At 37.4% G+C, this 25,085-nt stretch overlaps 1 long non-coding RNA gene across 1 annotated transcript; it reads right to left on the reverse strand.

Annotated features, from left to right (window-relative positions):
- Positions 1-34: 34 nt before the first annotated feature.
- On the reverse strand, positions 35-25,072 carry LOC138166886 (uncharacterized). The gene is made up of 2 exons (XR_011169765.1): positions 23,185-25,072; positions 35-2,480 (listed from the first exon to the last, which is right to left on the reverse strand). It is a non-coding gene; the product is annotated as an uncharacterized lncRNA (long non-coding RNA).
- Between the last annotated feature and the right edge of the window lie 13 nt (positions 25,073-25,085).

Genomic DNA, 25,085 nt, shown 5'->3' on the forward strand with positions numbered 1-25,085 from the left:
TAGAATTCTGTCTCAGGGAAAGCGGGGATGGCAATTTTGGGGATGGACTAAGGAAGGACTCTGACTCAATTTCCCAGTGTGATATTAGCTTCTGAATGGAAAATTTGCCTATCTGGCTAATATTTTAAGCCTGGATATGATCTTGAATAGAACTGGTTGCCCATATGAATCTTGCCTGGAAGGGACATTAAAGCAGAGGAGCATTTTTTCCTTACTATAGTTCTGCTCCTATCTTTCCTTTTATGGCAGGTGGTCAGTAGACCAAATCTTTATCCAAATTACTAGGACACATCTGAGCTCCTACAATGAGATGCTGGTATGTAAGATCTAAGCTATTTAGCCAAAACGATATTCCTTTTCATGTCCTAACAACTAAGTAGATGAGTACTTGGGCTTGTCATTTGTCTTGTACAAATCATATACACATGTATAAGATAAGGTTTTTGAAGTATCTAAGAGTATTTTTTATGTGAAAGATTGGACAATGTTGCAGCAGTTTGTGGGACGAAGGTATAAATCTTGTATTTAGTTAGATTAAATCAGAAACATTTTCTGTTTTATGTTAAAGAACTTCAGTGAGACTATTTTTCTTTGAGGAAAGAAGCTTGTGGACTATATCTTGTGTTACCCCAAAAGGAAATACAGTTTTACTTAGGTTTATTATTGAATATGTTTCCACTTATGTGGAAAGTGTCCAGAAGGGCAAACATTTTATTATAGATAACTCATCTGATGCAATCTGGAATTATTATTCTGTTTCCCATCACATTATTCCCCATCATACTCTTTTTTTACAGTTGGAGTAAAATAAGCATCTTTTGGGTAAATTCATTTGTGTGGCCATCAAAATTAGGCATAAAAGTCAACTGCTTACAAAGACTGTTGTTATTTATGTGCTCCTGTATAGGACCGGGTCCTTAGCAACATCTATCTCATCCTCCTATGAGAGGTATGAGCACCTAGAAGGGAATAACTAAAATAGATAACTAAAGTAAACAGCTGGAGTGAAAATTTTTTGAGGAAAAAAGAAAGATCAGATGATTGTGTGTGTGAATCTAATATAAAAATTATATTCAAAATTTTACATATGCCTAATGTTAACAGGATTTTACTCAACCCCTCTCTAACCTGAGAAGGATGAAACAGCAGCCAGAGACAAAGTGCCAGTAGTGATTTAATTAATTAGTTTCATTATGAGGGACAGATTTGCAAATTGGGAATTCTCCTGATCAGAATTCCACCTTGCTTAAGTAGAGACAGAGATTATATACATGAATTACAAATTACAAGTAGGAAGAGAGTGGGGAAGGTGGATCACAATCATTTCCCAGGGTCTGAGTGGTTTCCCACAAACAAGCCCACAAGTGAAAGACATTACAACAATTCTAGAGTCCTATGGGCGCAATATTGTTCAAGTCTTTGGGGGTCATTACTTAGTGGGATGCAGGAACAGAGTTCTGTAATGGGAATAGGTTCTATAGTCTTTGATGCACTTCAATTAAAGTACACAGGCACAAGAATGCTGTGATTATGAGAGTATTGTCAAGGGTTTGATTGAGCATTTCAAGAGTTCTTATTGTAAGTCTGACTCCCAAGCAAGAAAGGCAGCTCTTAGGAAATCTTAACTAATAGTATATTCATTACACACATCATGTCAATTAATATGAAATCTTAATTCCCTTCACACTAGATATATTAATAACATAATTTGCTGACTTGCATCACAAAGCAGGTTATCAATAATAAAGCTAAAGTTTTTCCCTTTCTATGAGGCTTGAATCCATGGTGAAGGGCAAACTAAATGAATGCCAGTCTAAAGAAGTTAAATGGGCTGAAGTCAATGCCAATTTAAAAGGCATTCTTAGACTTTAGCTTATATATCTACATTGGTAAATACAAAATTCATAACCAGAAGGGCTCATTCTATAAGTCAGATCCTCATATTTATATATTTTTTAGATTTAGTGTCTAAATCAAGATAAAAATAGGAGCAGAAAGGAGTGTGGAAAATGTAAATTCTTTGACCTAGAGTTTCTAATTTGATGGTCTTCATATAACTCTACTATTAATAGGATTAGACCCATAAGGTTTAAGCTATTTTTCACCATATAACTTAGTTATTGGCAAAGCAAAATTAAAGCAACTGCATTAAATTGTATTAAGATCTATTTTGCAAGAGATTTTAACAGGTAAAGAATCTCTGCAAGTGACTTGAGAAGCAGATCTGCTAGAAGCTGCTCTGAGAAGATCAGCTGACTGAAATACGGATGTTCTCAGAAACCATACAATCACTTAAGACATCAGAGCCCTAAGATGGGATGAACTGATGAAATGGAACAGGAGAAATGAGTTAGTGAGAAAGAGACTGACTGTTTACCATGCACTGGTGTTCTTGGCCTGCTTGCCCAAGGAGAATGCCCCCAGCAACTCCTGATAATATAGTAGTTTTCTCTTCCTCCTCTCCTCACACTGTTCCTGTCCTGAAAAAAAAAAAACACTTAAGTCCCTTAGTTAAAAACCCTTGATGAAGTGTTTAGTCCCTTCAGGTCTTCTTGTACCCTGGTTGAGTCAATCTTAAGATTTATAATTGTCATACCAGTTAGTGATTCATTGAGGAGACTGTGTCTCTCAGTGAATCAGAGCAGGGAATGAGGAAAATTCATTTTAATGCTGTATTAATATTAAAATGTGATATTGCCTTTTCTAAGCCTCTCCCCTTCACCTTTCAGCCTAGCTTTTAGAGAAACTTCTCATTCTAGTTGAGCAAAGTGATCACATTTCTGCCTCTCCCAAGGCCTGGGCTGGGCCTTTCTGTTTATCTTATAAATAGAAGCCAACCTGAGCTGGTTAACACTACCCAGAGAGTTTCAAAAATCCTTGTTCCCTTCATTAAAGTTTTGGGCAACCAGGCTCACAAAGGAGAAACCAAGTGAGAATAGAGTGGTTTTCCTTGCCCAGATTGCTGGAGGATGATGAATCTCATTACAAGGCCTTGTTCCTCAGCTGACCTCCCCCTCCACAAAGAAATAATTTGGAGGAGTTGAAAGCTCTTACCTTACCTCCTCCTCAAATATCTACCAATCAGAGTTGCCTTTCTCTTGTCAGGGAAGATCCCAGTAATTTGCTGTCAGGAAGACAGATCTGGATATAAACTGGCCTGGGATGTTCCTTTGGCATCTTTAGTCACCAAGAGAGATCAATGACCTCAATTTATTATTTGCTACCCTAGTTAATAAATTACTTTTTAATACTTGCAACCTTGTCTCTTAGAATTTTCACCCAGTACAAATCTCAACAAAAACCAAAGCCACAGTATTTTCTTAATGAAGTAATAAACAGATGTTAATTTTCCATTTTCACATATCCTAAATATGAACACATTAAATTACAGGGAAATCTATATTCAGAGAAGATAGTTTCACAAAGATCTCATAAGCTTATCCCAGCACAGAAGGTACATAAGAATGAATTTATCACTTTCTTTACTACTCATAAGACAAAATTTACCTTTTCTGGAAAAATGAATTTTTGTAAGGATTCCTTTCTTTGAAAAACAAATTGTAGGCTTTCTCACTACCGTTCAGTTCCAATAAAAAACTTTATGCAGAATATCCTTTAGTGACAAACTACAAGTCTTTACCCCAGATTGTGGTAAACCTGCTTGTCAGAGCTACTAGATTCTAACATAATGTAGCACTCTCCCCTCCTTTTGCTTAAAATAGAAATGATTAGATGGAATAATAAAAATGACCATTTTCTGGTCAGAAGATTTCCGACCACAAATATGTATTAATTAGAGAAAACAACCAGAGATAGAAACAATAAAAATGTTCAAGAGAGCTTTAGGACCTAGCAAAAATGTGGGGCTTTTCTAGAAGTGATAAGAAAAGAGAACTGTGAAGATACTGGTGCACTGTATCACTTATTAATGAATCAGTCTAATTCTTTCAGTGCTTGGCTGTTTAAACATCTAGAAGAATTTCTACATGTAGGAGTATGACAATAATTTTGATACCCCTACTAAATTAATCAATATCTACTTAGTTCATTGTGATTAATGGGTATCAGTGATTGCATAAGTATAGTAGAATTAATTAAAATTAAGAATTATGTATTGATAATATCTATGAGTTGAATTATAAGATTGATTTGTTGGTTGGTAGTTCTTTGTTTCTCAAAGAGGAACAAAATGACATAGTTATGTCCAGGTGAAGGTACAGTATGTCTGACTGTGGCCAATCAGACCAATATTAAGGTTCTCCACACGTCAGGCACAAATAATCCACATGAACATTTGGAATGGAGATGTCTCTAAATTTGCACATCTCAAATTTCTTTTAAGCTACTCTGGAAGGCCTGCTCACAAAAAGGACTGCCCCCAGTGGCTCCCATCAATGCCTTGGTCAAACTCTTTACCTCTTTCTCTTGCCTATCATACTACCCAAATCAGGATCCCCGAGGGAACAGATGAGTAAGCCAGGATAACCTAGGCTGAGATTTCTTCTACTTAGGGTGACAGCCTGATCTTTCTCCAATTCCTGTTCCTACTGTTCCTCCTTTCCTTTCTCCTGTCTTTCCTGTTTTTCATAGAAAGTATATAAAGTGACATATTTCATGTGTTCAATGGGCATACTATGTTAAGGAGACTATAGATTACATAAATGTTCTCACACATATATTTATATATATACATATATATTAACTTTTTAACCTATTTAAAGGATTCATGGTGTTTATTAAGCTGTTTCAAAGACCTGATGTCTTTTAACTTGGGGAGGCTTATTAAGTTTGTACCACGTTTTGTGTTAAATATTTGGATCTATGCCTTTCTGGAATATAACATGTGAAAGGGATGAGGGAGATTATGTGTATAAAAATTTTAGTTCATCAGGATTTGATTTTTCATCTATGTTGGGAACTTCCAGATAAAAATTCCTCACAGGGATATAGATCAGCAGTTTATTTGTAACTTAGAAACTAAGGCGTTAAATGACCTGGCGCATGGTCATGTTGGTATTAAGTATCAGAACAGAATTGAAGTTCAAGTTATATTTTCTAAGACACTTGGCCCCTTCATCTTTTAAACCACACTGACTTCTGATTTCATATTAAAAGGTATTTCATTATTTTTATTAAATGACTTTTAAAAACTAGGTTAAATAAAGAATAAGTGTTCTTGTATGCTGTGGAGCCTGATAATTCTCCACGAAGCATGAAAAAAACTTCTTTCTAAAATGTCTAGCTTCCATTGAAGACTTCCAATATTGGGAACATCACTATTTCTCAAAAAAGTCTTTTTGACTTTGAGATAGTTTTGTTTGTTAGGATCTGATTTGGGGAATGCCTTGGGGGTGAGGCCAATTTTATAATTTGACTGGTGTGGGGAATACCTTAAGTGGAAATTCCTGTTGACATTGTAGATTGGCAACTTATTGAATTATAGTTTGAGAATTGAAAGGGACTTTAGATGTCACCTAGACCAGCTCTTCATTTGACAGATGAGGAAATCTGTAATTTATAGTCTTAATTGCCTGGGAGCACTTAAGAGTATAAGGGATTTGCCCACAGTTCTCCAGAAAGGATATATCAAAGGAAGGACTTGAACCAAAGTGTGCTAGAGCCAGCTTTATCCCAAGAGCATTTACACTTAGGAAATCAGCAATAAATCAGGGCTTGAGGTATGGCTTTATTGAATGCCTAGAGACCTAAGTGATGGAGAAAATGTTAATACTGCGGATTAAACTTAAAATTGTGTCAACATATATGTGTATGTATATATACATATATGTACATAAACATATATGTGTGTGTATATTTGTATATATTTTGCAGGGGGGAGGGGTAGCTCAAGAGCAGCCAATTGTTAAATTTTACCAGTTGATTCCTAGCTTAAACTGAAGTTTTCTTGACACAAAGGCTTAATGTGATATTGCCTTTCATTAAGAACCCAAATTGACATTTCTATGATTTCTACTTATTGCTCCTTTTTCTGCCTCTGGACCAAGTAAAGCAAATCTGACTCTTTCACATGAGGTCCTTTAAAATGCTTGAAAATTAGTGTCAAGTCTTCTCTTCTCTGGGCTAAACATTCCCAGTCCCTTAAGCTGATTCTAAAATAGCATGGACTGAAATTCCCCTTGAGAAAGAAATAGGGGTCCCAGTGTTCCAAAAGTGAAGAGGAAACTTCTGGTCTTTCGGATGGTGGTTTTGGGACAGAGGCGGACAGAGCCCAGTTCTTCTCCAACACTTCTTTAACGCTGTTGTTCAGTAGCGTGCACCGACCTTTTCATGACTCCACGGACCACTGCATGCCAGGCCCTTCTGTCTTCCACTATCTCCCAGTCTGTCCAAGTTCATGTTCCTTCCTTCCATGACACTATTACTCTAACGCATCCTCTCCCATCCCCTTCTCCTTTGGCCTTCTATCTTTTCCATACTCTCTAGGGCCCAATCAGAAAGAAGCTGATTCTGAAGTCAGAAGACCTGGATTCAAATTCCCCCTCTGACACTTACCTGGGTAACCCTGGGCAAGTCACTTAACATCTAGAGGCCTCCCTTTCCCGACCTAAACAAAGAGGATGTTGGATTAGATGGTCTTTGAGCTTCCATCCAGCTTTGAAGCTGTGATCCTCACACCCAGCAGGCTAATTCCTCTTTCTGTGCCTTTCAAATCATTGCTTGTCCCCTGTGCCTGGAATGCACTCCCTCCTGACCTTAATAATAGCTAACTAGCTTGTACAGAACCCTTCATGGTTTCCAAAATGCTTTACAGATATAATATCCTCACGACAACCCTGTAAGATAGGTCCTATCCCCATTCTGTAGAGGAAAAAAATATAGTAGAGGCTTGTCCAGAGTCACACACAGCATCTGAGAGAGAATCTGAACTCAATTCTTCCTAACTCCATGCCCAGACTCCATCAACTGGGCCACTTAGCTCTCCTTCCCCTCTTAGAATCCTTTGTTTCTTTCAAGGTTCAGCTGGAGCATCTCCTTCTTCTACATGAAGGCTTTCTGGATCCTCCTCACTGCCTGTGCCCTCTCTCTTCCAAATCACCTTATATGTTTTGGATATATCCACACGTATAACAATCTTGAAAAAACCCTTCTAAAGTTAAATTTTTATCATCTCTGTTGTTGGAGAAAAAAAAAATCAAGTATCTCTATTTTACTGTAAACATCCAAAGATCTATTCCCTTAGAAGGCCATGGCCTCTAAGGGAAGATATAGTACTGGGACTCTCCCAGAGAAGGGACCAGTACCATTCCTGCTACTTCTCTCCTGGGACAAGGGAATTCTACTTAACTAATGACCTGGCAGTTAGGTAGATCAGTGGTGAGTAGAAGAATGTTGAACCTGGAGTCAGGAAGACCTGACTCTTCAAATCTAGCCACAGAGCCTTATTAGCTTTATGACTCTGGGCAAGACCCTTCTCCTCTGTTTCCTTATCTGTAAAATGGGGAAAATAATAACATCTTCCTCCTTTCTAGCTGTGTGACCCACAGCAAGTTATGTAATTTGTATGCCTTCACATCTGTAAAATGAGGATACTTATAGCACCTGCCTCCCCAATTTCTTGTGAGGATCAAATGACATCATAATTGTAACACATTTAGCACAGGGCCTGGTACACAATAAGCTCTACCAGGGGTAGGAAACCTGCCACCTCGAGGCCACATGTGGCCTTCTGGGTCCTCAAATGCAGCCCTTTGATGGGAATCCAAATGTTGCAGAACAAGATTTGGATTCCATCAAAGGGCTGCACTTGAGTACCTAGGGCCACATATGATCTCATGGCTAGAGGTTCCCCAACCCTGCAAAAATGTTAGCTATTATTGTTGCCATTATTACCATTATGATGATCATAATTATTGTATAAAGGGCTAAGCCTCTAAGGTAGAGGTCCTTAATGTTTTTAATGGACCCCTGTGGTTATTTGGTGAAGCCTATGGACCCCTTCCCAGAAAAATATTTTAAATAATTGAACAAATTGTTGAGTGGGGGATGGAGTAGAGATGGTGGAGTAAAAGCAGGAACTTGCTTAAGCTTCTGCATCAACCATCTTCCATACCTGTAAAATATGACTCTAAACAAATTTTAGAGCTAGAGAACCCACAAAGAGAAAGAGAGAAACAAATCTCCCAATGAAGGCAGCCTGGCAGGCCAACAGGAAGGGTCTATCACACTGGGCTAGGAGCCAAGAGCAGTCATGCATGAGCCATGCAGTCCAGATCCTGGGCAGCCCCGACCAGCAGCACAGACCAGCCAGAGCACTTCAGGAGAGTGAATCACCAGCAACTGTGACAGTTTCTAGACTTCTCAAACCATAAATGGCAAAGAGAAAGTAAAAAGTCAGTAGGGAACTCTGTTGGAACTGGGTGATGGAAGAGCACAGTCCGGCCCCTGCCCCTGGGGCTAGCGGTGGCAGCGACTGCAAGGCTGCCTCCAGAGCTCCTGGCCTGCACATCATAGGGGGACCAAGTAACATTCAGAGGATAATTACTCTTGCTTTGACCTGTTTGGATCTGGGTCACAGTCTTGGGTGGTGATGCTGGGGTGAGAAACACCAGTGTGCAAGAACTTGTGGTGGCTGTAAAGAGGGTGCCCTCCTCAGACCTCTGACAACAGCTCTAACAACTACAAAAACACCAGCACCTTGGGACACAGCTCTCTCCACTCTGGAAGCAGAGTTCTACTGCGGCAAAGAGCTCAAAAGTCCAGCAATTGGCTAGCAAGATGAGTAAGCAGAAGAAGCACAATTAGACCATAGAATCCTTTTTGGGGGACAGAAAGGATCAAAACATGGAGCTAGAAGAAGACAACAAAGTCAAAACTCCTGCATCACAAGCTTCCAAGAAAAATGTGAACTGCTCACAGGCCATGGAAGAGCTCAAGAAGGATTTTGAAAATTAAGTAAGAGAAGTGGAGGAAAGATTGGGAAGAGAAATGGGAATGATGCAAGAAAATCACAAAAAGTGAGTCAACAGCCTGCTAAAGGAGACCCAAAAAAATACTGAAGAAAATAACACCTTAAAAAATAGACTAGGCATGACTAGGTGGTGCAGTGAATAGAATACTGGTCCTGGAGTCAGGAGTACCTAAGTTCAAATCCAGCCTCAGACACCTCATACACACACACACACACACACACACACACACACACACACACACACAATCTCATTAAAAAAAAACCACTGACCTGGAAAATAGATCCAGGAGAGATAATTTAAAAATTACGGGACTACCTAAAAGCCATGATCAAAAAAAGAACCTAGAAATCATCCTTCAAGAAATTCTCATAGAAAATTGCCCTGATATTCTAGAACCAGAGGGCAAAATAGAAATTAAAAGAATTCACCAGTTACCTCTTGAAAAAGATCCCAAAAAGAAAACTCCTAGGAATATCATAGCCATATTCCAGAGTTCCCAGGTCAAGGAGAAAATATTACAAGCTGTCAGGAAGAAAGAATTTGAGTATTGTGGAAACACAATCAGGATAACACAAGACCTATCAATTTCTATATTAAGGGATCAAAGGGCTTGGAACATGGTATTCTGGAGGTCAAAGGAGCTAGGATTAAACCCAAGAATCACCTACCCAGCAAAACTGAGGATAATGCTTCAGGGGAAAATATGGTCATTCAATGAAATAGAGGACTTTCAAGTATTGTTGATGAAAAAAAAACAGAGCTGAACAGAAAATTTGACTTTCAAATACAAGAAGCAAGAGAAGCATGAGAAGGTAAACAGGGAAAAAATATCATAAGGAACTTGTTTACATTCCTACATGGAAAAACGATAATTGTAACTCATAAGAATTTTCTCAGAATGAGGATAGTTGAAGGTAATATATATATATATATACATAAATATGTATGTATGTATATATGTATGTATACATATATCAGAATCAGTTGAATAGGAAGGGATGATATCTAAAAAATAAAATTAAGAGGTGAGAAAGGAATATAATGAGAGAGGGAGAGAAAGGATAGGGTAAATTATCTTATATAAAAGAGGCAAGAGAAAACTATTACAATGGAGGGGAAGAGCAGGAAGGTGAAAGGGAATGGGTCAACCTTACTCCCATTGAATTTGGCTTGAGGAGGGAATAACATATACATTCAACTGGGTATCTTACCCTACAGGAAAGTAAGAAGGGAAAGGGATAAGAGGGAGAATGACAGAAGGGAGGGCAGATTGTGGGAGAGGGTAGTTAGAGGCAAACACTTTTGAAAAGGGACAGGGTCAAAGTAGAAAACAGGATAAGTAGGGGCCAAGATATGATGGAGAGAAATACAGTTAATCTTTCACAATATAACTACTATGGAAATGTTTTGTGTAACAACACATGTACAATCTATATTGAATTGCTTGTCTTTCCAGTGGGGGTGGGTGAGGAGGGAAGAAGAGAGAATCTGGAAATCAAAGTTTTAAAAACAAATGTTAAAATAGTTTTTTACATGCAAAAAAGAAATTGTTAAAAACTAAAATTAATTAAAAATATATTATTTTAAAAATAATCAAAAGAAATTCAAATTTTAATTAGGGATTATAAAAATATAGAATAATTCCCCCCCCCCAACCAAGTTCAGAGGTACATTGAGATTTAAAAGGGGCCCAAGGACCCCAGGTTAAGAACCCTTCCTCTAAAGGGAGAAATGGGATTTGTTCCCATTCAGGATTGTTCTGGGCAAAGTACTAACACCTTACTAGCCTCCAATAAGCAGCATTTTTGTGTCCTTTGCTGTTCTAGGAAAGAACCTGTCCCAGTGACAACTTGGCCATCATTTGGAGACAGATATGGGCTTCCTGAAGCAGATAGGACTTTTGCTTTGGAAAAATTGGACCCTTTTTAAGTGGCACAGTGAATAGAGCACCGGCCCTGGAGTCAGGAGGTCCTGGGTTTGTATCCAGCCTCAGACACAACACAAAAACTAGCCGTGTGACCTTGGGCAAGTCACTTAACCCCAACTGCCCTACAAAAAAAAGCAAAAAGATAGCTCTGTTCTTGCTTAGGAAGAGCTGTGGTTTCACTGAATGAATTAAACAAAGTTGTGGTGCTGTGAACCCATCTGACAAATGTCTCTTATGCAGAGATGTTCTCATGTTCTGCAGTGCTGACATTTGCCCAGGACTGCAGGCACCACCCTGGAATCAATCTCCTTTTGTCTCCCAGCAAGATGGTTTATTATTATGCCTACAAACTCAGCAAGTTTTCTTTTAGTATCCCCTGTGCAGAATGCTTTAGGTGGGGGAATCAATGCTAACAACACGTAGGGCAGTATCTGCTGTCAGGAACCCCCAGATTAATCATAATCCTCAACAACACATATACATTGAGAACACAGTGAGCTGAGAACACTGCTTGACACAAGGGGATGGGACAACATCCCTGCCCTCAAGTGGCTTAGCATCTGGGAGGGAGAAACCTGCTGGGATATTTCATATTGTCTTTCTCTTGAAAAATTTGCATACACCTCTGATAAATAACAATAGAATGCAAAATACTTCAAAAGCTCCACTGTTTCATTCCTTAAATGATGGGGTATGACAGAATACTGACCTGGAGCCAGGAAGACCTGGGTTCAGACCCTTCCTTCAACACTCATTACCTGTGTTACTTGGGCAAGTCACTGAACCTTCTGGGCCTCAGTTTGCTCATCTATAAAGTGAGGGTGTTTGACTAGATGCTTTCTGAGGTTCCTTCTACCTCTAAGCCTGTGATCATGGAAGCCTATGAACTCCTAGCTTCTGAGTCCTATCTATATTTCCATTGTATGTATCTCTTTTTCCATGTGAAAGAGCTACATTTTCTCCAAATCATCACTGCCCTGAAATGACCTGGCCAAGTCATTTAACCTCTTCCTGCCTCAATTTGCTCATCTGTTCAATGGGAATGAGAAGAGCACCTACCTCTCAGAGTTGTTGTGAGGATCCAGTAAGATGATTTTATAAAGTGCTCTGTAAAACCCATAAGTACTACAGAGATGATGGCTCCTATGGTGATTCATGTGAATATTCCCATCTAAGACAGTTTAAACACAAGCTGTACTTACTTACCTTCTCCTGCAGCACCTGTCTTGCCAGGAATATTCCAACTTTACTGTGTACAACGTTCTCTTGGTCTGCTTTACTCTGCATCAGCTCATATCTTTCCAGGCTTTTCAGGAATCATCCTACTCATTTTATCTCGTAGTACAATAGTGTTCCTTACAACCATATACCACATCTTATTCAGCCGTTCCCCAGTTGACAGATATCCCCTCAATTTCCAATTCTTTACCACCACAAAAAGATCTGACTATAGAGAGCTTTCATTTCTGTCTGAAAACTGCCTATTCATATCCTTTGACCATTTATTAATTGGTGAATGACATGTATCCTTGTAAGTTTGACTCAGTTCTCTATATACTTGAGAAATGAGGCCTTTATCAGAGACACTTGCTTTAAAATTTTTCCCTCAGCTTTCTACTTTCCTTCTAATCTTGTTTGCATGTTTTGTTTGTGCAAAAATTTTTAAAGTTAATATAATTAAATTTATCCATTTTATTTTGTAATGCTGTCTTGTTTGGTTCCTTATTCTTCCCTTATCCATATCCATTCTTCCCTTATCTAATAGGTAAACTATTACAATGCTTTCCTAATTTGCTTATGTTATTACCCTTTATGTCTTAATCATATACCCATTTTGACCTTGTTTTGGTAAACAGTGTGAGATATTAGTCTATACCTAGTTTCTGCCAAACTATTTTCTAGTTTTCCCAGCAATTGTTTCATTATTTGATATAAAGTCAACTCACAATTAATTCTTCACTATAAATGTTCTCTTTTCCCCAGGATACTAAAGTGGGACTTGGGAGTAAATCAACAGACAATGTTTATATAAGGTAAGAATTATGAGCTTATAAAGAAAAAGAACCTTCTTTTAGATGCTATTTTATTCAGAAGTCTTCAGTTAAAATATAGAAGTTAGCATTTAAGTTTACTTGAGGTCAACAAAACCAAAGTGTCATTTAAAGGGCATTAGATAATTGGATAAGAAAAAGAAGATAAAGCAAAACTGTGGTAAAAAATTGTTTCAAAATTCATCATTCCTTTTTATTAGTCACTGAAATGTTGGAACAATAAGATATGGATTATCTGCTAGTTTTCCTTAAAATTATCTTCATGAAGTCACTGGATACCTCTTTAACATCTAATACCAAAATTTTATGTACAAAAACTTTATTCAATTCCAGGGTAGAAATTTGATTAACTTTTGTAATGGTACCTTTCTTTTAGACCACAGTGAAGCAATATATGCTGTTTAATTCATGTTCAAAGAAATTAAACCATTCTTTAAGAATTAGGTCCTTCAAAACTCCCTTAAGAGTAAAAAGCAAATCTTTCTAGAATGAGTTTTGTTCTTAGGCTAACTTAAAAGCCAGAAATAAGTTGTACTCCCCCCTCCTTGCAAATATCAACTAAGCTCTACCTACAAGCATAGAACAAGCAGTCCTTATATTATGAAAGGCTTCTGCTCCAAAAGTTCATTTGTGGAAATCATTTACTTGAAACTCAAAATGCATTTTCCCATTAAAACAATGTTATAAGTAGTTATAAGAAGTGGTTGTGTTCTCACAATAGCTCCCAAAAGCTCAAACAAAGCTCTGAGCCTCTGATCAGACCTCAGCCTACAGCCTTTGGCCTTTGATGGGGGTGAGAGGGGACAAGAATAAGGACATTAAGGAATCTGGATGGAAGCTCTAGCAGCTGCCACAGCAATATAGTAGGAAGGGGCCTGCCTGAGGGAATTCCAATACACAGAGCAATGGCAGAAGAGGGAAGGGGGATAAGAAGTAAAGAAAAGGTTAATTCTGGCCCACAATGGTATCCAAGGTAAATGAAAGCTCCTGAGACAGGAAAGCAGTAGTTATTGGTATCTCTGGACTAGGGGTAGGCAAAGTACTCCAAGTTTAAGATTGCCAGCATCTATATTTCCATTATATGTATCCCCTTTTGCCATGGGAAAGAGCTACATTTTCTCTCAATCATTACTGCCCTGAATTCAGTTCCAAGCAATAGTAATTAAATACATCCTATGTGCAGAGCACCATGTGAGGGGGCCTTTAGTCACTGAGGATGACGCAGGCAGGATACAATGACAAGAACCCTGGATCTGTGGTCTAAGGACCTGAGTTCACATCTTGGTTGTGCTCCTTGCTATGGATGTTTGACATTAGCCAAGTCTCTGAACTTCTTGGGGCCTCAGTTTCCTCATCCTGAGTATAGAAGAATATCACTCTACTTATAGAGTATACAAATATACAAACTTATGACATAAAAAACTAAAATGCAAGTGTTAAAGATATACATTAGAAATACATGAAAATTAGGTCGTGCTTCTACTCTGTCATCTTGGCTCCGCCCCAATACATGAAAATTAGGGGAGGGAGAAAAGTCATTAATGACTAGGGAGGAGTCAGGGAAGTTTCAGGCTTGTATGTTGGGTTTTAAATGAAAAGGAGGAATTCAAGGGAGTCCATTACAACACAGGAAACAACATGAGCAAAAACAGAGTTGGGAAAGAGCAAGGTTTGTTCTGAGGACAGAGATTACTAGAATATACAGAAGCAGTAATGTGATAAAGTTGATAAAGTTGGGTAGCACTTGTATGACTTGAATGCCAGGCTAACAACTAAAGAATTTCTGGCAGAAGTAACCTAGAAGGAATATTTTTTTTTTCTTTTGCTTCACTTGCCATGGTCAAAGACTTCATGACCTCTTAGACAATCTTCTGTTTATAGGACTCTCTACAGAGCAGTCCTCAACAAGGACAAGTAATATACATTGGCAGTTAACTTGATCTGGTTTTCCAATTGCTTAAGTGCTGATCACATAATTAAAAGGGGAGAAGTAGATGAAGGTAGAGAATAGCTCACATTCACAGAGCATCTTGATATTTGCAAAAGCACTTTACCCACTCAGCAGGGAAATAAGCCTGGCAACCTTGTGAAGTATAAGAATGTAAAAATTTCTATATAACCATTTCCCAAAAAGGAACACAAGAGTCTATACTCTAAAATCTCAAATCAGTTTGTCCACCTGTAGTTTGTAAATTTTAAAAATTAGAATTAACTAAAATACAGTCTACTTGAGTAACATGTGCAACATATCCTTAAAAGAAATTAGCACAAAAGAACACCAAATATTTAGAAATATGTTTGCCAACACTCTTTATCCTAAGAAAAGTATTTCAGATATCAGGGTTCTACCAATATTGTTGACAAAAGCTACCACCATAAAAATACACATTAAAAAAAGTCCTAGCTAAAAAGCAGAATAATTTCCTATGTTATAACAAAGATTCTGTGTGTTTGGCAAACTTTTACTTCTAGAGCAATAATTTTACCTTCTGAATATGAAATATTCACTAAGATGTCTAATTTCACAATCTGAACAAAAATATGAATTGAATAATCACAGAATATGTTACACCTAGTTCAACCCCCTAGCTTCACAGATGAGAAAACAAAGTCCCCAAACAGCTGTTGTGTAATTTCCCCAGTCACATGGTTTGCTAATAAAAAACGAAGACTAGAATCCAGGTCTGACTCCAGTCTACAAGCACTTTTCCCACTACATTATACTTTATTACATGACTGAAATTTAATTTATCCAGACCCAAGAGAGAGTTTGATTCATATATTTTATATAAAGGAGTGGGAGAGTGTGGGAAGGACTTTGTAACTAAACTACAAATTCATATTTCCAAAGTTCAATTCTCTTGAATTTGCTTCCATGCTAGCTCTCCCTCCAACTTTTTCTTTTAATGTTATAGAATTGCAATTGTTAAATCTGGTCCCCTGAGTTTCTCTCAAGATGCTCAATGAAAGCAATGTATTTTTCCAAATGGCAGAAGATGATTTCCAACAAATCTGGAGTCAAGTTTATGGAGGATTAGAGTCTACAGGTAATATTTTAATTTCTTTAAATAATATTTTATTCTCCCCCTACTTATAAAAACAATTTTTAACATTTGTTGTATTTTTAAGTTTTGAGTTTCAAATCCTATCTTTTCTCCCCTTTCCCCTCCCTGAAATGGTAAGTAATCTGATATATATAGATACACACACATTCATATATGTAATGCATACATACACACAGTCATGCACAACATTTCCATATTAGTCATTTTGTGGAAGAAACCTCAAACAACAACAAAAAAAGTGAAAAATATGCTTTGGTCTTTATTTAGACACTATCAGTTCATTATATGGAAGTACATAGCATTTTTCATCATGAGTCCTTTGGAATCTTCTTGAATCATTGTATTATTGAGAATAGCTAAGTCATTCACTGAGAATACCTAAGCTGTTCATCCTATAATAAACACTGTTACTTTGTACAATGTTCTCCTAGTTCGGCTTACTTTATTGTTTCCATTCATGAGTCTCTCAAGGTTTCTGTTAAATACACCTTATGCAATGTTTTTAAACAAAATACAAGAACCCTTGTTATTTTGGGGAGCCTGACTCATTGCAAAGAAAATTTGAATGCAAATCAAGTCTCTGCTATATTAAGCTATATTGAGACCCTTATTAACATGAGTCAACATTAACACTAACTAAAATTATGATAATGAGTAATATAGGGAAACACCCTAAAGCATCTATTCAAGAGACTTTTGATTACATCATAAATTGACAATTATCTGCTCATCTCTAAACTAAATTATTAAAATATTTCAAACAAAATAGAAAAATAACTGTGAAAATAAGGGCATCTTTTCTGTGAAGGGTGGAGAAAAAGATAAAATATAGCGAGATGGACACCCCACTACTCTCCGACAGAACAAAACATTAAAGTGCCCTTTCACCATTATTTTTTGGCCCTAATTCAGAGATAGCCACGTCATTATTAAGATCTAAGCTGAAACCACAGATTATAACATGGTGTCCCCAAACTCAGATGTTATGTATGCTAGGTTGATGGGGCTAGAAATCAAATATACCACCTGATATTTACATGTTACTTATAATTTTCAAAGCACTTCAGTCATTTCATTTGATGCTCACAATAATACTGTGAGATAGGGAAGGGTTCAGAAGGACATTATAAATTGAAAAACGTTATCAAGCATAAACCTAAATCCATATTCAAAAAAGTTTTTCTCATCATTCAGGTGATGCTTTTTATTCTGAGGATAAAATACATACTGTATTAAAAGAAACATCCTATAAAGTAAAAGCCCCATGGGATCTCATCAAAACATGTCCTGAACCCCATGGCCTTGAAACTAATTCACATGTTTTACCAAGAAAATGATTCATTAGTGGTACACATTTCACATTTTCATTGGAAAGGCATTTCAACCTTTAATAGTCAAAAGTAACAGGAACAGCAAATCACTGATAACTGGTTACCAAGTTTTCATTTCTTCCAAATTTATTTGTCATAAATTTCAGGGTACCTATCTGTGAGTACTACTTCTTGGAGATGCAACCAAGCATTAGGATTTAGAGAAAAGGCCTCCTTTATATACTGTACGTTATCCTTAAGGGTTTTTTTTTTTTTTAACAATTTCAGGGACTAAACATGTTTCTATACTCTAAAGCTTTTATCTCCTGGGATCATCTCATCTTGCTAGTATCTATTTATTATAATTTTTATCTCCACTTTCATAAGAATCACCTATCCTCTCCCATCCTACTTTCTGGACTATCAAAGAATTAAAACCACTTAAAAAAAAAAGACAACAATCTTTTAGTGATTAGAAGTACACCAACTAGTTTTAAATTACCAGCATCTTCTATTTGTAAAATGAGCCACTAAAGATAAAGGATGAAGGAAAGATAGAATATGTCCTAAACAAAAAATGAACAAGCTTACACATACCTTGTCACATTTGATGAATATTAACTAAAATTTAATACCTTAGATTCAAGCAAGTTTTACTTCGTATGGAAGTTAGTCAAGTATTAAAAACACCAACACAATGAATTCATATAAGAATAATTCTTGTGCTAACCTGTCTCTTACAAAAAGAGGGTCAGTAGTCTGACAACGTGTCCTATTGGTATAGGACAAAGCCCTGAGCTTGGGAATCATAAGCGTCCCTTAGTAGCACCCCTCTGTACCTCAAGTCTCTTGACTTTCAAACAAGAGACTTAGAAAAAAAGCCTTTCAAGGTCTCTTTTAACTTCAGAGTCTTCAGAGATTCTGCCAATCAAAGATATTTCCTGTTATTTGTCATCATTATTCTGTCACTCCAGGGCACAATAAAAGATAGACAATGTTGCCATTTGGCTAATCACAATATTTCCAAATTAAGTTATTAAAAGCAATACGAAAGAACATGGGAAAAATGAGACTGTAATGCACTGTTGGTGGAGTTGTGAACTAATTTGACCATTCTTTAGAGCAATTTGGAACTAGGCTCAAAGGGCTATAAAACCATGCACATCCTTTGACCTAGCCACTACTAGGTCTGTATGCCCAAAGAAATAAAAAACAAAAAGGAAAAGGACCTATGTGAACAAAAATATTTACATCAGCTCTTTTCTGGAGGTAAAGAATAAGAAGTTGTGGGGAAGCCCATCAATTGAGAAAAGGCTGAACAAGTGCTGGTATGTAATTATGATGGAATACTATTGTAATATATGAAATGATGAGCAGTATGCTCTCAGAAAAACCTGGAAAGACTTTCATGGACTTATGCAAAGTGAAATGTACTGTGTACAAAGTAAGAGCAAAATAGTTTAAGATGATCAGCTGTGAATGATTTAGTTATTCTCAGCAATACAACATTTCAATACAACTTATGATGAAAAATGCTATCCATCCCCTTAAAAAGAACTGATGGTATCTCAATACAGATTGAAGCATACTTTTTAAAACTTTCTTTATTGGGGCAGCTAGGTGGCGCAGTGAATAGAGCACTGGCCCTGAAGTCAGGAGGACCTGATTTCAAATCCAGCCTCAGACACTTAACACAAAAACCAACCGTGTGGCCTTGGGCAAGTCACATAACCCCAACTGCCCTCCAAAAAAAACCACTTTATTTTTCTTGAGTTTGTTTTCTTTGTTTATGTTTTTTTCACAACTTGACTAATATGAATATGTTTTGCATGAACACACATGTATAACCTATACTGAACTGCTTGCCTTCTCAATGAAGGGGGGTGGGAGGGAGGAATGGAGAGAATTTGAAACTCAAAATTTTAAAAACTAAAGTTAAAAATTGTTTTTACATGTAACTGGGAAAAATACTAAATAAAAATTTAAAATTTAAAAATGGGAAAATTAACACTTATCTTGCATTACTTTTCTAAAAGATTCAGAACAAGAAAAATTTCTCTTCAGATGGTTTAATCCAGGGGTGGGGACCATGTGGCCTCAAGGTATCATGTGGCCTTCTAGGTTCTCAAGTGCAGCTCTTTCACTGAATCCAAACAGTGCAACCACATGTGGCCTCAAGGCCCCAGGTTTCCCACCCCGGTTGTTTATTCCAAAAAATGAATGCTTATATCAACAACTCACACACATAAAGAATCTTAATTTTACTACCTCAAGTATTCTGGTTTTTATCACTTTTTGGTAAACAATCTCAAAGTGTGGTAGAATAGAAAAGGCATTATATTTGGAGTCAGAGGACCTGGGTTCAAATTCTATCTCTGCTGTTTACTGTGTGACACTGGACAACTCACTCAGAATCTCTGGGACTCAGTTACTAATATATATGTCTTGGTCCTCTTCCAGAATGAAGGACAAAAAACAACTAATATATAAAACAAGAGAGTTGCTTGACAATGCCCTTTAAAGATCCTTTCCAACTCTAAATATATCACACTCTGAGATCTATACTCTACATTCATACCATCCAAAGTGAAGAAATAAACCACTTAAAAGTCAAGCCATAGTTATCAAGTTTGTTTTTTAGTTTTCGTTTTCACCATCATTAAACTAAGGGGAAAAGAATTTAAAAGTGCAAGGGTGAGTTAAGTGGCAAGATAATAGTCATAAGCTAATCATATGACTCAGATTTACAGCCCCCTATTTGAGAAGAATTTACTATCTACACATAAAATGAGACAACAGAAATAAGTCCCTCTTCCACCCTCCCTCCCTCCCTCTTTCCAGTACTCTCAGAGATCCTGCTCCCCTCATAAAAAACGGCATCCATGACCACTCTTGTCCTAATTCCCTGGCACACTGGTTCCAAATCGGGGAATGCTTCTTGTACCTTCAAGGCTTTCCCTTTGCCCCCATCACTCAGCAAGGCTTCCTCCTCTGAGGTTTACCTTCCCCAGATTGATCATCCAATCAAGAATCAAAGAGTAATTTATCAGCTAGTGATCCAGCTTTAACTGTCACATCTGACCATCCTTCCTCCATCTTCATCCTTGCTGACTGTGGCATCAGAGGCTGTTGACCACCCTTTCTTCCTCCTGATTTTAATGACACTGCTATGCCCTGGCTATCCTCCTACCTCTCTGAGTGTACCTTCACATTCACCAACAATTATTCAATGTCCACCTGATGATCCCTAAGCGTGGCTGTGACCACATAGCTTTGTTTTTTTTATTTTTTTTTAAAGCAATCTGGGTTAAGTAACTTGCTCAAGGTTACACGGCCAGTTATTTCTGGGTGTGGTGCTGAGTGTCTGAGCCCGGGATTCGATCTCCAGGTCATTCCGACACTGAAGCCAGTGCTCTTACTTGCTGAGCCACCTGGCCACCCCTGCCACACAGCTTTATTAAGGGCCATCTATTCTTCTTTCTTTACAGTCTCTTACTTGGTGACTTTCTTCATTCTTAAGGGTTCAGTTATCATCTGTGCAGATGACTGGGCAGCTAGGTGGAACACTAGATATAGCCCCTGGTCTAGAGTCAGGAACACCTGAGTCCTAAACAAGCCTAAGTCACTTCCTAACTCTGTGATCCTGGACAATTCACTTAACCCTGTCTGCCTCATTTTCCACATCTGTAAAATGAGTTAGAGAAGGAATGGCAAACCACTCCAGGATCTTGGCCAAGAAAACCCCAAACAGAGTCAGTTATGAAGAGTCAGAAATGACTGAAACAACTCAACAACAACAATAAATGTAGGTAACTCCCAAATTGCTATATCTTGTCCTACTATCTCCTAAGTTCTAGTCACCTACCTCCAACTGCCCACTAGACATTCTGAACCAGATGTCCCATCAACATCTCAAATTCAAAAGGCACAAAAGAGAATTCAAAGAAACACAGGATCATAGATTTAAAGTGGAAAAGAAGCTTAGAAATAAATTATTGTAGCCTCACTTTGCAGATGAAGAAACAGCTCTATGGAAGGTAAGTGCACTCAGGGCCACATAGCTAGTAAAAATATGAGGTTGGATCTGAATTCAAGTCCTCCTCAATTCAAGTCCATCATCCTATCTACTATATCACATGTTTCCTCACAAAACCATCTCTCTTTCTGCTGAAGCTACCATCATTCTTAAGAGTCACAACCTCAACACTGTCCTTGACTCTTTATTCTTTCTCATTCCACATATCCATTTGACAAATCTTGTCCATTCTCATCCCACAACCTCTCATAGCCATCCTCTTCTCTCTCCTCTCATGCCCACCTCCCCAATTCAGGTCCTTAACATCTCTACCTGGTCTGTCCTAATTTCTTCTAAATGGCCTCCTTCCTCTAGTATTTTTTGACTCCAATCCATTCTCTTACACAGCTACAAAGGTGATTCTCTTAAAGTACACACCTGACCATAACACTCTCCTATTTTATTGTCTAACTCCAGTGGATCCCTATTGCCTGTAGGAGATGGAAATGCCTGTTTGTCTTTGAAAGTCCTTTGCACAACCTGGCTCCAATCTCCCCATTACTACACCCTATAGCCCAGTCAAACAGGCATTTGTGCTGTTCTTCACACAAAACATTCCATTCCCATACCTTTCAACTGGCTATCTCCAGGCCTGGAATGTGCACCCTCCTCACCTCTGGCTTTTAAAATCTCTCGTTTCTTTTAATGCTCTGCTCAACAACACATTCTGCTTGAAGTTTCCCTGATTCCCCAGCTGACAGTGCTGTTTCTTCAAAATTATGTTATCTGTACTTATAAACTTTTATGTTATGTGTCTTTGCCAATAAAGAGTAACTCCTTCGAGAGTTGTAAAGGTTTCATTTTTATCTTTGTATTTCTATTGCATAGCACTGCCTAGCACATTCTAGGGCTCTGATAAATGCTTGCTAAGTTGCTTATGGGAAAATATTTTCCCTGCAAAATCCTTAACAGAGGAAAATATTAATTCCCCCCCAAAAAATAAAAATAAATAAAAAATAATTTTCCCCCCAAGACAAATTTCCTGGGTTAACTCTTAAGAGTCATTTCTATTCTTCTATGTAAAAGAGTGAAACACTATGACTGTGCTTTGATATAATATAACGGACTTAAGAGCGAAACGAAAATAAGCCTAACGTGGGAAGAAGTCATTCAAATTTGATGATCTTGGAGAATTTTTAACACTATGGGAAACTGAATCTAGGCTAAAATGCCAATAAAGCACTTTTGAATTATAAAAACAGTATTCTATTAAAGATAAAGGAATTGAGTTAAAATTAACTTGAAAGGTTAAACTACAAAGCCCTTAAATTTTCTCTATATCAAACTGGTAAATCGGAAGGCTGAGTATTGTTCTCTTCCAGCTTGCTTAGATTTATCAGCTATCACTGTGTTATATTCGGTCCAAATGGGAAAAAGATGCTGTGATTGAGAAAACAAAGCACCCCAAAGTAACAACCATCACTTCACATAAACATCAATCATGTTAAAAAGTAATAGTAATAAACCAGAAAGTCAGTAACTACAGAGAAATTGTTACTAAGTACCAGATATACATAAACATAATTAGTTACGTGGATTTTTTTTCTATCCTGGGATGATAAGACAAAATAGCTGGTACACACCTTCTGAGAGGACAGCTTCTTTCAAACAGAGCAACAACTCTGAAAACCTCCTGACATCATTAACCAACTGCCTGATATACTCCAGATCAATAATGGGGCTGTTACATTAATTTGGGTTGGAATCTAAGCTGCTCAAAGAGATGCTCTTGGTGCAGTGCACCATTCCCCAGTTTCCAGAATTAGGAAGAGCAGAAAGATTTCATAGAGAGACTCAGGTAAATAATAAACAATGCTTGTTTTCACCGTTCTGCAGCAATATCCCAATTGTTGCATGGCTTCTGAAATCCTTTCAGTTAATATCCATCTGGTAACAGAAAATGGGAAATCCTTCAAGAGAAAAGAAGACAATTATTACGTATAAGTACATAGGAACATAATAAATGCTATTTAAGATCTAGTATTTTATTTTTTAAAGTGAAAAAACATTTTGGGAAAAGGAATGGTTACCCTTTAGGGAATCACCTCAAGCCACAATAATAACCTTTAAAGTAACTGTTTTTTTTTTTCCATTAACATCTATCTGTGAGTAATCAATTTGTTTAAATTGTTCGTGAACATTTTTATCTTTAGCCTGTACAACTTCAAGGGCTAGAAAGTTCTCTAAGTTTATCCACAGTTAAATGTCTCTTTCATCTTAAAATTTACCCTCTTTCAAGCTGAGGAATGCCCTTAAGCCAACTATTAACTAAATTCGAGAGTGTATCCATATTCACCCTATATTGCTCAAATAATAAATACATCACATTCCTCCCTTCAGATATCACCTTTTCAAAATGAAGAGTTTTCATTTTGGATCTATATTCTAAAATGATAATGATGCAAATTTGTTTAAAAATTTTGTCTAACTTTTATAGAAGCATTAACTTGCATAATTTGGTAAAAATAAATAAAACTGTTTTCTCCATCAAAATTAGTTTTAACTCCAAGACATAGAAATGCCCCTAAAGAGAACAAAGATGAGAAAAGCAACCAGAGTTGGACCAAGTAAATAGAGAAGAGATTCATGCTAGATATAACACAAGTTTGAATGTGTTGAGGGACTGATATAATTTTGGACACAAGGTGTCCAAAAAAGATACCAAAAATACGAAAATATCAAAACTTATCAATATCCAAAAAAGGCAACTGAGAGAACATTAATAACTATGGATCTCTATGGAAATTCTCCTTTGTGCACAAAACCTTTCCAGTCATCTCTACCTGAATCAAGGCCATTGTATCACTGGACATCATTCTTCCATAGAGCCTTGGATTCTAGAGCTATGACGGTGAGCTCTACACCAGCTCAGCCATTTGCTGGCCATTTCTAAACTAGAAACACTCAAACCACACTCTCAAGTTCTGGGCTCTTTTATGGATTGGCCTCCCCCCATAAAATGTAAACTCCTGGACTACAGGATTGTCTGCCTTGTTGGTATTTTTATCTCCAGCACAGCTCTAAGCAAAGGTAGTTTTATCATTGATTCCTTCATCAAAATCATTCAAGGTTCCCTGAAAGAAAATAACCCTATTGAAAGACTCCTGGACATAAATATTGAGCAAGGATTAAAAGTGGGAGACGTGTGCTCATGAAAGCTATTTCCCACTCTGATGAAGATACAACACAGAATGCAAACTGAAATGGGAACAGGACCTCATCCTCTTTCCTTCACCCTATGTACTTCTATCAGTTGCCACATCTTGTTCCTATCACAGTTCTAAGGCCTAAGCTTGGCTTCTCACCACTCTAGCCTAAGCTCTGATTACCTCTCAACTCTCCTTTGGTCTTCCTGCCTAAAATCTCTGCTCACTCTATTCCATCTTCCACATAGTAACCAAAGTGATTTTCCTAAAGCTCCAGTCTAACCATGTGTGACCATTTCACTTTTCTCTTTCTATCTCCTGGATTTAGGACAATGCCTGGCATATAACAGGCCTCACTACCCAGGGTCATAAATCAAGTTACTAAAGTCAGATATGTTATTCAATCCAGCTCTCTCCTAGCACCTGGCCTTAAAAGAAACTAAGATAGAGACTGAAAAACTTGGGACTTGATATACTTTCCTATGTGAACATTCACCAGAGCAGTTTCTTAACTGAAAATTGAATTTCCACAGGACTTTACAATTATAAAAAACATTTCCACATTAAACTGGTACATAATT

The sequence above is a fragment of the Petaurus breviceps genome, unplaced genomic scaffold (assembly GCF_028583685.1).
Source record: "Petaurus breviceps papuanus isolate PSGF00001 unplaced genomic scaffold, PetGlider_PUasm1.0 226149, whole genome shotgun sequence".
Classification (NCBI taxonomy): Eukaryota; Metazoa; Chordata; class Mammalia; order Diprotodontia; family Petauridae; genus Petaurus; species Petaurus breviceps.